This window comes from Natator depressus, chromosome 3 (assembly GCF_965152275.1).
Source record: "Natator depressus isolate rNatDep1 chromosome 3, rNatDep2.hap1, whole genome shotgun sequence".
Taxonomy (NCBI): domain Eukaryota; kingdom Metazoa; phylum Chordata; order Testudines; family Cheloniidae; genus Natator; species Natator depressus.
In genome coordinates, this window is record NC_134236.1 from 22,975,967 (window position 1) to 22,990,607 (window position 14,641).

Here is a 14,641-nt window from a genome sequence, read left to right on the forward strand (position 1 = left end):
AACATGCCAGAAAACGTTGAATTGCATTTTACATTGAAATATCATAAAATCTTGAAAAACTGCAAAATTATTCCAAATATTCACAAGTTCACAAATATTTGATGCACTTGAACAAGAGGTAAATTTCATTAATATTTTTCTGTGAATCCTTCTCCCAGCTTGTTTCACTAGCCAGAAAATGAACTTAATAGTTGACAGATGAATTGCTGGTATCAAAAACTATTTAGGTTCAATATGTGATCAAATAAAATTAATCTATGACATGATATAAAGGAACTACCATTATAGCTTTTAAATAAAGTAAGTTTTGTTGAAATGATTTCAAAAGAACAATAGGCACATGAGCTATTCTTATGAAACAAATGAGTGTTCAATAATCCCACTTAGGCTATGCTTTACTGGTAATGTATTGATAATTAAAGTATTGTGTGATCTATGGAAGTCAGAAGGGAAATTACTCTAAAAATATCTAGACTTAGTTCTTATAACTCCCAGCTTCCACCATCTCAAAGGGCAACACTTCAACAATCACCATGACTTAGTTGAAAATATCTTTGGCTTATTTTTGCAAAATGTTTGCTTGACTTCTTCAGCTGCATCTACTAACTGTGCTTAGCTCGATAAGATAACTGACTTATCAAGCTATGCAACAGTGTAATTACAGCATCAGTCCACAATAGCAGTGATATTTTACAACATACAGCACATTCAGAAGTCTTGGAAAAAAACATCCAGAAGAATTAACTTCCATCGACACTGGAAACTCAGTGTACAGATAGACTATAATGTATTTTTATCTTATAATTTGACTGTCTTTATAATGACAGTCTATAGTAATCTATTTTCCAGATATGAAGATATGTATCAAAGTTATAAATAATGTACGTAGTAAGTAGAGCTAGTCAAAAAATGAAAACCTATTTTCACCCCAAAAAAATCAATATAAAAGTTATGGTCCATTCCAACATGTCCCCCCCCCCCCCCCGCATTTGTTTTACCTTTTGTAAATGAAAATATAATAATTTCAGTAATCGTTGGTATTTTATTATATTTATAAAGACTTTGGAAAAAATGAAGGCAATTATTTTATTTTATTTATGATAAAGGGCCATTTCTGATTAAAAACTTTTTTGTTCAAAATAGTTTTGTCCAGTTCTAATAGTAAAGTGTTACTGTATACTATGGATTTGAACAATCAGTTTCACTCCCCAATGGTATATGACAGGAGAGTCAGGATTCATATTCAGTGAAACAGCAGTTCAAATGAATAAATATTAATCCTACGAATTTCTAAAACACCTTTCCTGAAAGCAATTTAAAAATATTTTGTGCAGCAAGTGTTATCAGAAGCATTTTTATAAGTGGGTAAATTGACGCACAGAGAATGTAGTTCCAGCATAATGATAGTCTGTCATAAAGTACACAAGGCTTCATGAGATATGCCATTCCAGACCCTGTAAGCACCAATAATTGACACTGTATGACCACATTTGGAAATGGAAATGTAATTTCCTAGCAGTGGGAATTTGACCATCACACTTCCACTCCGGCATAAATACAGAGCAATTGGAAAGCAGATTCAGCCCCTAAAAAAGGGCAGAAACGTACACAATGGAACAATGAGTGTTTTATTGACATAGTAATCCAGCATGGGCCCTGATGTGGCACAGGATAAACTCCAGCTGCAATGAGGAACCACCCTCAAGATCTGATTCATCTCCCAGTGTAGTACATGGGAGCCTTTACATTAAGTTCCAGAAAGATGAATCTGGGCGTTAGTCATTAGCTGTTCCTGGGTTCATGTGACATAATGATATGGCAGCAGCATATGGTGGCTAAAAATAGTCAACTATTTAATAATATTTATGTTTCACAACTGCACATCAGCCGAATACAGTTTCATCAAATGAACTGTTTAAACAAATCTCAGCACTTTCATAGACACTTATTTAGGTGATGAAGTGATGACAAGGACAATGATGATGCTGATGATGGAGGCTCACATTGATGTTGTCATACCAGGACTCCGCAGACACGTTAGGTGGACACATATAAGCGAGGTCAGACCAGTGCGAGAACCACAAACACAGTTACATGTGGGACAGACAAGATTGTCCATGACCATTGCAGGCTGTTGTCTCCTTGCACTGTTCGTGTTCTTCACAGGTGTTAATGCACCTTTTTTCAAAGCAGTCAACAGTGATTTGATAAATCTGCCATCACCATGCCTTGTCATGGGCTCCTGTTTCCTAGTTGCTGGGGTAAACCTGACATGCTTTTAAATTTGACTTCAGTGTGTTTTTATATTATTTGTACTGGCCACCATGAAAAGGGGTGTCTGGCCTTAGCTGACCATAAGATATGCTCTTGGGTAGTCTCAAGTCAGCTATACGAATGAGATGCCCAGACCAATGCAACTGAGGTTTTATGAGAATGCTTTGAATGCCAAACATCCAACAACAATTAAGGATTTTGATTCTGGGAATCTTGTCCCACCATTTGACCCTGCAAACAGGCTAAAGAAAGTACATATGAAACAGATCAAGTTTCCTAATGAGGTGGTGATATGTTGTCCATGTCTCACAACCATATCAAAGTGTGGTAAAAACACAACTTCCCCATCAACTTTTGGTTTAGTCCTTATTTGATGCCTCTATTGTTCCATGGGTGGTTTGACTGCATTCCAAATGCAGAGCTGGCTTTGGCTTTGCAATGGGTAATATCATCAGTTGCTGCATTCTGTGACAGCATTGGTCCTATGTTGCAAAACTTCTCAACAGATTTGGAAAGGTCATTGTTGATCTTAATAATTGGGTAGACATGCATATCCCCTAGCACCAGTTGTTACAGTACTTCGATTTTCTTCAGGCTGACTGTGAAACCAAAACAATTGACTGCAAAAATGAAATCATCAGTTATAAATTGAATGTCATCAGTCAAGTGAGCAATCAGTGCACAGCCAATAAAAGCTCCTTTAATGAGTAGAACTGCCACTTCTGTGGGAGCACAGAAGTGTTGCAGATTGAACTTCTTCCCATCAGGGTGGAACTGGATAGATATTCCTCTGTCAATGTCATCAAATCCAACCATAAGTACAGCCCCCGAAAAGGGTGGGAAAAAGTATGGGAGCCAGCTCACAACCTTGTTTTATGTCATTGGTGACCAGAAGGGGTCCGATATCTCACCATTCTCCACCATTCTGGCCATCAGGCTATCATGAAAGGACCAAACGATGACCAAAAGTTCCCAGAAACCCTCATAATTTACAGTGTCAAAGGTTTAGCTAAATTGACCAACACCATATAAAGACTGCAGTTTTGCTCCCACCTCTTTTCCTGAAGCTGATCAGGTGTGAAGATCATGCACATAGGTCGTTATCCACACCAAAATCCACACTGAGTCTCAGGGAGGATGGTTTCCATAAGACAGGTGTTAAGTCTATTCAGTATGACTCAGGCAAGAGTTATCCCAGCAAAACATCAATGAACGGCTGCCATGATTATCACAATTTGCCCTATCACTCTTATGTTTATAGAATCATAGAAAGGTAGGGCTGGAAGGGACCTCAAGAAGTTATCAAGCCCTACATTCAAGCCCCCTGTCCTGAGACAGGATCAAGAAAACATAGACCATCCCTGACCGGTGTTTTTCCCAACATGTTCTTAAAAACCTCCAGTGATGGGGATTCCACAATCTCCCTAGGAAACCTAATCCAGAGCTTAACTATTTTACAGTTAGAAAGTTTTTCCCTCTTCCTGCAAATTAAGCTCACTGCTTCTTGTCCTACCTTCAGTGGACATGGAGAACAACTGATCACTGTCCTCTTTATAGCAGACTTTAACCTAGTATGATGTGGTGACAACTATGACAGATGATGTGGAAAAAGCTGCTTTTTTTACCTCGGTCTTCACAGACAAGGTCAGCTCCCAGACTGCTGCTCTGGGCAACACAGTATGGGGAGGAGGTGAGCAGCCCTCAGTGATGAAAGAAAAGGGACTATTTAGAAAAGCTGGACATGCACAAGTCCGTGGGTCCGGATCTAATGCATCCGAGGGTGCTGAGGGAGTTGGCTGATGTAATTGCAGAGCCATTGGCCATTTTCTTTGAAACCTCTTGGCACTCAGGGGAGTTCCCGGATGACTTGAAAAAGGCTAATGTCGTGCCCATCTTTAAAAAAGGTAAGAAGGATAATCCAGTGAATTACAGACTGGTCAGCATCACCTCAGTCCCTGGAAAAATCCTCAAGGTCCTCAAGGAAATCCAAAGGTCTTCAAGGAATCCATTTTGAAGTACTTAGAGGAGAGGAAGATAATCAGGAACAGTCAACATGGATTCATCAAGGGCAAGTTATGCCTGACCAACCTGATTGCCTTCTATGATGAGATAACTGGCTCTGTGGATATGGGGAAAGCAGTGGATGTGATATATCTTCACTTTAGCAAAGCTTTTGATATGGTCTCCCACAGTATTCTTGCCAGCAAGTATGGATTGGATGAATGGACTATAAGGTGGATAGAAAGCTGGCTAGATCGTCTGGTTCAATGGGTAGTGATCAATGGCTTGATGTCTAGTTGGCAGCCAATATCAAGTGGAGTGCCCCAGGGGTCCGTGCTGGGGCTGGTTTTGTTCAACATCTTCATTAATGATCTGGATGATGGGATGGATTGCACCCTCAGCATGTTCACAGATCATACTAAGCTGTGGGGAAAGGTAGATAAGCTGGAGGGTAGGGATAGGGTCCATAGTGACCTAGACAAATTGGAGGATTGGGCCAAAAGAAATCTGATAAGGTTCAACAGGACAAGTGCAGAGTCCTGCACTTAGGATGGAAGAATCCCATGCACTGCTACAGACTGGGGACCAACTGGCTAAGCAGCAGTTCTACAGAAAAGGACCTGGAGAGTATAGTGGATGAGAAGCTGGATATGAGTCAACAGTGTGCTCTTGTTGCCAAGAAGGCTTACAGCATATTGGACTGCTTTAGTAGGAGTGTTGCCAGCAGATCAAGGGAAGTGATTATTCCCCTCTATTCTGCACTGGTGAGGCCTCATCTGGAGTATTGTGTCCAGTTCCCCCACCCCCCATTACAGAAAGGATGTGGACAAATTGGAGAGAGTCCAATGGAGGGCAACGAAAATGATTAGGGGGCTGGGGCACATGACTTATGAGGAGAGGCTGAGGGAACAGGGCTTATTTAGTCAGCAGAAGAGAAGAGTGAGGGGGGATTTGATAGCAGCCTTCAACTACCTGAAGGGGGATTCCAAAGAGGATGGAGCTAGGCTGTTCTCAGTGGTGGTAGATGACAGAACAAGGAGCAATGTTCTCAGTTTGCAGTAGGGTAGGTCTAGGTTGGATATTAGGAAAAGCTATTTCACTAGGAGGGTGATGAAGCACTATGGTCACCTAGGGAGGTGATGGAATCTCCATCCTTAGAGGTTTTTAAGGCCTGGCTTGACAAAGCCCTGGCTGGGATGATTTAGTTGGTGTTGGTCCTGCTTTGAGCAGGGGGTTGGACTAGATGACCTCCTGGGATCTCTTCCAGTCCTAATCTTCTATGAGTCTATGACTCTTATCAGTTCCAACTTCCATAAGCACTGACTTTTGTTTTTGCCGGTGGGTGCTTTTGAAGAGGTGTGTGTGTTGGGGTGGGCAATCTGCCAGTTTTGGGCAGAGGCTATTTTCAGTATATTTATACACGTCTTTCATATTCTAGTTACTAAATGTGTCTATCATTCGTACCTTTACTATTTTAATAATGATTCAATTGTTATGAACTACATAATTACATTATCATGAATTACAGTATATTAAAATCATTGCAATCACCTACAAGCTGTCTTCACTAACATCCCAGTTTAAAGACATTATGCCTCACTGTGGCTGTCAGCAATCTTATTTACATATAGTTCCCTGCTGTGATCTTGATGCACGTTAAGGACAGCTACATTATTCAGTTGCATGATGACGAGATAATTTTAAGACTTCTGAAGCTGGAGAATGAGTTCAGGATGATAGAAGCACAGTGAGAAGGAGTACTCCAAATAACTCCAAGATCTCTTTCTTGAGGGGCAACAGTTAATTTAGGCACCATCATTTTGTATGTATAGTTGGGATTATATTTTGCCATGTGCATTACTTTTCATTTAAGATTGAATTTCATCTGCCATTTTGTTGCCCACTCACCCAATTTTGTGAGACTCCTTTGTAACTCTTTGCAGTTTGTTTTGGACTTAACTATTTTGAGTAATTTTGTATCATTTGCAAACTTCAAACTTCACTGGCTCACTGTTTACTTCTTTTTCAGAGCATTTATGAATATGTTCAACAGTACGAGCTGTTTGGGGACACCACTGTTTACTTATCTCTATTCTGAAAATGGACCATTTATTCCTACCCTTCATTTTTTATCTTTTAACTGGAGTGCCTGGGAATGTTTTCAGGATCATAGAATATCAGGGTTGGAAGGGACCTCAGGAGGTCATCTAGTCCAACCCCCTGCTCAAAGCAGGGCCAATCCCCAATTTTTGCCCCAGATCCCTAAATGGCGCCCTCAAAGATTGAACTCACAACCCTGGGTTTAGCAGGCCAATGCTCAAACCACTGAGCTATCCATCCCCCCAGGATCCTTAGTTTAATTTAATGGCAAGTCTTTTGTTATCTTAATCACCCTGCCTCTGTTTATAAACGAATTCCCTTCCCCAAGGGCAGAAGCTGGGAGCAGCACAGAACTCATCACATTCCACACTCAAGCTCTGGCTCCTGGGTGTTGAGCACCCACTAATTTTTTCCCATGGGTGCTTGAACCCGGGAGCACCCACAGAGTTGACGCCTATGCCTCCTCCTTTTCTCAGGATTAACTATGCCCTGTTTTTTTTAACCTTTTCTCATAGGTCATATTTTCTAAACCTTTTATCATTTTTGTTGCTCTGCTCTGGACTGTCTCAAATTTGTCCACATCTTTCCTGAAATGTGATGCCCAGAATTGGACATAAGTACTACAGTTGAGGCCTCCCCACTGCTGAGTAAAATGGAATAATTACCTCCCATGTCTCATATACAAATGTGTTGCTGGCACACCAGATGCCAGCTCATGCCAAGAGCCCCATGTCTCAGTGGAACGCTGACAAATACATAGCTCACCTATTAGAATAGGTGTTAAAATAGGGATTAGAATTATTTTGAAAGTCCTTAGTGTTTACTTTATTGAATGCTTGTAAATTGCCGCATGCACTAATCTTACTTCTAATATCTGTATCCTATATCATAAGGTAATATTTAAACATTTGTATTATAAGCCCCTGACTGTGTAAATCACCAGACAGGAGAGAAGTATCAGGGTGCCGTGTTAGTCTGTATCCACAAAAACAACAGGGAGTCCGGTGGCACCTTAAAGACTAACAGATTTATTTGGGCATCAGCTTTCGTGGGTAAAAAACCCACTTCTTCAGATGCATCTGAAAGCCTATGCCCTAATAAATCTGCTAGACAGGAGAGAGACATTAATTAGTGTAATTAATTCTGATCTCCAACAGAAGGTGTTGTGTCCTGCCCCACAAGGAAGGCCCATAAACACCAAACTATTGTGAAACATCAAAGAGGATAAAAGACTATTGGCTGCTGCCCCACACTCAGCTGAGTTTGCAGCTCAAAGCACAAGAGAGGAAGGGAATAAAAAGCCCTAACAAAGAGGAACTGTGTCTTTATGTTCCTTGGACTCTGAGGACAAGGATTATTAAACATAAGCAAAATATCCCCAGTGTTTAGTGTGGGTTAGCCCTATTGGACATATAGAGCTTCCTTATTATAAAAGCATCTGTTATTTTTTGAGACTTAAGATTGGAACTCTTTGTGTGTATATATGTTTACATGGCTTACCTTTGTAAATAACTGTCTTATTTCCTTTTCCTAGTTAATAATTTTTTAGATAGCTTATTGCAGGATTGGCTACAAACATTGTCTTTGGTGTGAAATCCACAGTGGACTTGGCCAGCAGTAAGTGATTAGTCCTTTGGGACTGGAAGTAACCTGAATATTGCAGTATAAGGGATCATTTATCATGAAGACAGGCTTACTTGGGTGGCAAGACACACTGAAGTACCCAAGGGAACTGCCTGTGACTCCATGTTAAGGCTGTTAAAATGTCTGAAGATTTTATGCTTGATAATTGATTCATGAAATCTACGTATAGAACTCACGGTCAATTTGGGGTTTGTGCTCTGTTTCCTATCAGTCTGCCTTGATGTTGGTACTCATGCTTTTGAGCCACTGTAGGACAGTTTGACAACACTACTCCAGTGAATACGTGCCAGAATTATATTAGCCTTTTTTGAAACTGCATCATATTGTTGACTCATTCAATTTGTGACCCACTAAAACCCCAGATCCTTTTCAGCAGTACTACCACCTAGCCAGTTATTCCCCATTTTATAGTTTTGCATTTGATTTTTCCTTCCTTAGTGAAGTATTGTGCTCTTATCTTTATTGAATTTCATCCCCAACAAGGATTGTCTGCCTTCTTTGGATGATTAGACATCTCTTTGTGCAGACATTTGATAGTCTTACAGATTTGGGTGAGCAGCCATCCTCAGGTATATCCCAAAGAGCATTCTACTCTTTTTGACCACAGGGATCTCTGTTCTATTCAAGAGTATTTTCTGCTGTTTCTATGCTGAGAACCTAATAATGATTGCATAGCTTTAGCTGTGTGGAATTCCAACTGGTACTCTTCTCTCTGATGTTCACAGCCTGCCCATCATCTTCTCCCTCCAGCTGTGTAGAATACTGCTGGTCCTCCTGCCTCTGGTAGTTAAGAGTTGCCAGTCCTCATCTTTGGTTTCAACTCTGATTCCTTGGTCCCCAATTTCTCTCTTTATTGAATCTGAGGCAGTGAAGCATCCTGAATCTGGTTTTCCAAATACTCTTCAGGCTCTATGATGCTGTGTAATGTCAGTACTTGTCTTTCCAAGCCATAAATCTTTTCTTCCAGAATAGCCACCAACTTTCATTTCATACACAGGAAGTACCCTCTGGCTTTAGAAGCCAAGGGAAGCCCAAGGACAGGGCAGACCTATTACTCAATGAGGTGGGAAAGACAACAACAGAAAACACAGTAATAGCTCAAGTGTTAAATGCCTTTTTTGTTTCAGTTTTCACCAAAAAGGTTAGCAATGATCTAATCTAATGAACTCCAGTGTAAACGGTGTAGCATCTGAGGCTAAAAAAGGGAAAGAACAATGATTAAAATATCCCCAGTGTTTAGTGTGGGTTAGCCTATGATTAAAGGCCTAGAAAACATGACCTATGAGAAGAGATAGAAAAAAAATGGGTTTGTTTAGTCTGGAGAAAAGAAGACTGAGAGGGGACATGATAACAGTTTTCAAGCATATAAAAGGCTGTTACAAGGAGGAGGGTGAAAAATTGTTCTCCTTAATCTCTGAGGATAGGACAAGAAGCAATGGGCTTAAATTGCAGTAAGGGTGATTTAGGTTGGACAGTAGGAAACACTTCCTGTCAGGGTTAAGCGCTGGAACAAATCACCTAGGGAGGTTGTGGAATCTCCATCATTGGAGGCTTTTAAGAATAAGTTAGACAAACACCAGCGAGAGGATGATTTAGATATAATGAGGCCTGGTCTACACTACAGGGTTAGGTCGAATTTAGCCGCTCTAGGTTGATTTTAAAATGAATGCGTCCACACAACCAACCCCGTTTTGTTGAATTAAAGGACTCTTAAAATCGACTTCTGTACTCCTCCCCGGTGAGGGGAGTAGCGCTAAAATCGACCTTGCTGGGTCAAATTTGGGGTAGTGTGGATGCAAATCGACGGTATTGGCCTCCAGGAGCTATCCCAGAGTGCTCCATTGTGACCGCTGTGGACAGCACTTTGAACTCCGATGCACTAGCCAGGTATGCAGAAAAAGCCCTGGGAACTTTTGAATTTCATTTCCTGTTTGGTCAGAGTGGCGAACTCAGCAGCACAGGTGACCATGCAGTCCCCGCAGAATCGCAAACGAGCTCCAGCATGGACCAAAAGGGAGACACTGGATCTGATTGCTGTATGGTGAGAAGCATCTGTGCAGGCAGAACTCCGATCAAAAAGCAGAAATGAAAATATATTTGCCAAAATCTCACAGGGCATGGTGGAAAGAGGCTACAACAGGGACACACAGCAGTGCCACGTGAAAGTTAAGGAGCTGAGGCAAGCCCACCAAAAGACAAAGGAGGCAAACGGTCACTCCAGGTCAGAGACCCATACATGCCGCTTCTATGATCAGCTGCATGGCATTCTAGGAGGGACCCTACCACTACCCCACCACTGTCTGTGGGCACCTGCAAGGGGGAATCTCACGCAACAGGGAGGAGGATTTAGTGGATGAGGAGGAGGAGTAGGAGGAGAATGCTCAGCAGGCAAGTGGTGAATCCTTTCTTCCTGGCAGCCAGGACCTTTTCATCTTCCTGGAGCCAATACCCTCCGGAGGCAGGATCCCCGACCCTGAAGCTGGAGAAGGCACCTCTAGTGAGTGCACATTTGTAACTACAGTACAGGGTTTAAAAGCAATAGTGTTTAATGTTTGATTTGCCCTGAAGAATTGGGATGCATTCGCGGCCAGTACAGCTACTGGAAAAGTCTGTTTACATGTCTGGGGATGGAGCAGGAATCCTCCAGGGACATCTCCATGAAGCTCTCCTGCAGGCACTCTGAAAGTATTCTGGAATCATTGCAGTACAAAGCATGGCAGCGAATGGTCCTGGGTTTTGGTGACATTCAAGCAACATTCAGTCTATATCTTTCTGTGTTAGCCTCAGGAGAGTGAGGTCACCTGGTTGAAACAGGGGAATTTTTGTAAGGGAACAGTAAAAGGACCCTGATCATGCTGGGCTGTTTGTGCTTGCCTAAAACGGATCATCCCGAAGAATAGCCACACGGTGGGATGGGGGGAGGTGTGTGCTGCATATCCACCCAAAAACTGCAGCCCCTCCTTTTAAATGTGAAACCCAACCCATTGCTTGCTATGGGAAAGGAGGGCGCTGCAATTTGAAACCATTTGCACATGTTATGCGTAAGAAGCCAACCCTGCCTATCCTTTGCCTTACCATGGCTGAGTAGAAACCAAATTCTATTCTTCAGCCATGTGTGATGTGTCACCATACTGGGAGGAGCTCAATATAAAAGGCAAAATGCGACCTTATAAAGCACATGTGCTGTCTTCTGTGAATTGCTTGATTCACTGTGAAAGAGTCTCCCTTTAGTTCTCAGAAACGTATCATCTTAAATTTTACTCTCCCTTTTTATCTCCCCCCAGGTGCAAATGTTTCTAGGCTCCCCCTATCATCTCCATCCCTGAGGTTATCGCAGATTAGAAGGCAAAAAAAACGCACTCGCAATGACATGTTTTCCAAGCTCATGCAGTCCTCCCGCACTGATAGGGCACAGCTGAATGCCCTGAGGCATTCAGTGTTGGAGGCTAGGAAAGCATTAAGTGAGCATGAAGAGCAGAGGCAGGAGCGCGAAAAGCAGAGGCAGGACGCAATGCTAAAGCTAATGAGGGAGCAAACGGACATAATGAAGCATGTGGTACAGCTGCACGAAAGCCAACAAGAGCACAGACCCCTGCTGCATCCATTGTACAACCGCCTGACCTCCTCCCCAAGTTCCATATCCTCCTCACCCAGATGCCCAAAAACGCAGGAGGGAGGCTCCGGGCACCCAGTGACACCACTCCAGAGGATGGCCCAAGGAACAGAAGGCTGTCATTCAAACAGTTTGATTTGTAGTGTGGCTACAATAAGCAATGTGTCCTTGTCCTTCCCTCCTCCCCCACCCCATCCCACCCTGGCTACCTTGTCAGTTATCTCCCTTTTTTTAATTAATAAAGAAAGATTGCATGGTTTCAAAACAATAGTTACTTTATTTCGAAGGGGGAGGGTGGTTGGCTTACAGGGAATTAAAATCAACAAAGGGGGCGGGTTTGCATCAAGGAGAAATACACAAAACTGTCACACCAAAGCCTGGCCAGACATGAAACTGGTTTTCAAAGCCTCTCTGAGGCGCAGCGCACCTTGCTGTGCTCTTCTAATCACGCTGGTGTCTGGCTGCTCAAAATCAGATGCCAAGCAATTTGCCTCAACCTCTCACCCCACCATAAACGTGTCCCCCTTACTCTCACAGATATTATGGACCACACAGCAAGCAGCAATACCAATGGGAATGTCGGTTGCGCTGAGGTCTGACCTAATCAGCAAACAGCGCCAGCGAGCTTTTAAACATCCAAAGGCACATTCTACCACCATTCTGCACTTGCTCGGCCTATAGTTGAACTGCTCCTTACTACTGTCTAGGCTGCCTGTGTACGGCTTCATGAGCCATTGGAGCAAGGGGTAGGCTAGGTCCCCAAGGATAACTATTGTCATTTCAACATCCCCAACAGTAATTTTTTGGTCTGGGAAGTCCCTTCTTGCAGCTGCTCGAACAGCCCGGAGTTCCTAAAGATGCGAGCATCATGTACCTTTCCCGGCCATCCCACGCTGATGTAGGTGAATTGTCCCTTGTGATCCATCAGTGCTTGCAGCACCATTGAGAAGTACCCCTTGTGGTTTACATACTGGTTGGCAAGGTGGTCTGGTGCCAAAATAGGAATATGCATTCCATCTATCACCCCACCACAGTTAGGGAACCCCATTGCAGCAAAGCCATCCAATCTGACCTGCACATTTCCCACGGTCACTACCCTTGATAACAGAACGTCAATGATTGCATTAGCTACTTGGATCACAGCAGCCCCCACAGTAGATTTGCCTACTCCAAACTGATTCCTGACTGACCGGTAGCAGTCAGGAGTTACAAGCTTCCACAGGGCTATCGCCACTCACTTCTCAACTGTCAGGGAAGCTCTCATCTTGGTATTCCTGTGCTTCAGGGTGTGGGAAAGCAACACACAAAGGCCACTTTTGTGGAACTCATGCATGCGAAAGTTTCGCGGCCACTGTGAATCATGCCAGACCTGCAACACTATGCGGTCCCACCAGTCTGTGCTTGTTTGCCGGGCCCAGAATCAGCATTCAACTGTATCGACCAGCCCCACTGCCACCATGATGTCCCAATTGCCACAGCCCGTGCTTTCAGGAATGTCTGTGTCCATGTCCTCATCAAAATCATTCTCGTGCTGGCATCTCTTAGCCCAGTTCTGCATATACTCCAGGATAATGCGCAAGGTGTTTACAATGCTCACAACAGCAGCAGTGAGCTGAGCGGGCTCCATGCTTGCTGTGGTATGGTGTTTGCAGGAGAGCAGGAGACCAGAGTTGCAGTAGAAGCGGTGGATGATGATGGATGCCACGAAAATAGAGTAGAGTTGCAACGGAAGCGGTGGACGACGACAACATGGAGAAATTTGCTATTGAGACTGAGCTCATTTACAAGAGCAGGAGAGCAGAATTGCAGTGGAAGCGATGGATGATGACGGTTAGCAGTTGTACTGCACTGTTGGCTAACAGCAACACCCAGGACACAACAGCAGCGGTGACGGTGAGCTGAGCGGGCTTCATGCTTGCCGTGCTATGGCGTCTGCATGGAAAAAAGGTGAGAAACGATTGTCTGCTGTTGCTTTCACGGAGGGAGGGAAGACTGACGACATGTACCCAAAACCACCTGCAACAATGTTTTTGACCATCAGGCATTGGGAGCTTAACCCAGAATTCCAATGGGTGGTGGAGACTGCGGGAACTGTGGGATAGCTACCTACAGTGCACCGCTCCGAAAGTCGATGCTAGCCACGATAGTGAGGACACACTCTGCTGACTTAATGTGCTTAGTATGGACATACGCAATCCACTGTATAAAATTGATTTCTAAAAATCGACTTCTATAAAATCGACCTAATTTCATAGTGTAGACATACCCTGTCCTGCCTCAGTGCAGGGGACTGGACTAGATGACCTATCAAGGTCCTTTCCAGTCCTACATTTCTATGAGTCTGTGATTCAGGCAAGAAAGAAAACATGGCACATCCATTGCAGGTCACAACCACTGTTCCATCACTGGCCAACAAACTATTGAACACAGAACTGTATTTAGAAAGAAAACCTCTCACACGTCTTCTCTATACTCACTCCAAAACTCTCCTGTTTGCAACTCTAGTTTGCCTTTTTCATAGACATAGTATATGTATGGATGCAAAAAGGTCATCAAATGGATGCAAAAATCCCATCTGCCCAAAATGGTTTGTCTATCCTGTTTATATAAATAGCCTGTGGTTTCACCATGCCCAGCACAATGAGGCCCTGATTAGGGACTCTAGGCCCTATAATAAATAATATTAATAATAAATAATTAATACAAAAATAGGTCTGCTATGTGACTTGGGGATGTGAAAATATCAAAAAAGATGGAGTTGCTGTCCTGGTAGACAGATGTCCAAATAGGAGCAAATATAGTGCTGCTTGTGGAAGTAAGCAAATGTAGTCATAGTATATTTAAATTCTGCACTATATTCAGAAAATGTGAGAGATTGTTTACAAGTGACTGGCACTAAATGTAATAACTCAGAAGCATATACCGAGGGCACTTCTATTATCACTGTTTTATAAATTGATATAAATGACTGTAAAGAAAAATAACGGCCAGTTTCTGTCTTGGTTTAGA

General features: G+C 42.9%; 1 pseudogene; it reads left to right on the forward strand.

Annotated features, from left to right (window-relative positions):
* Window positions 1-10,136: 10,136 nt before the first annotated feature.
* LOC141984280 (uncharacterized) lies at window positions 10,137-11,775 on the forward strand (annotated as a pseudogene).
* Window positions 11,776-14,641: the final 2,866 nt, after the last annotated feature.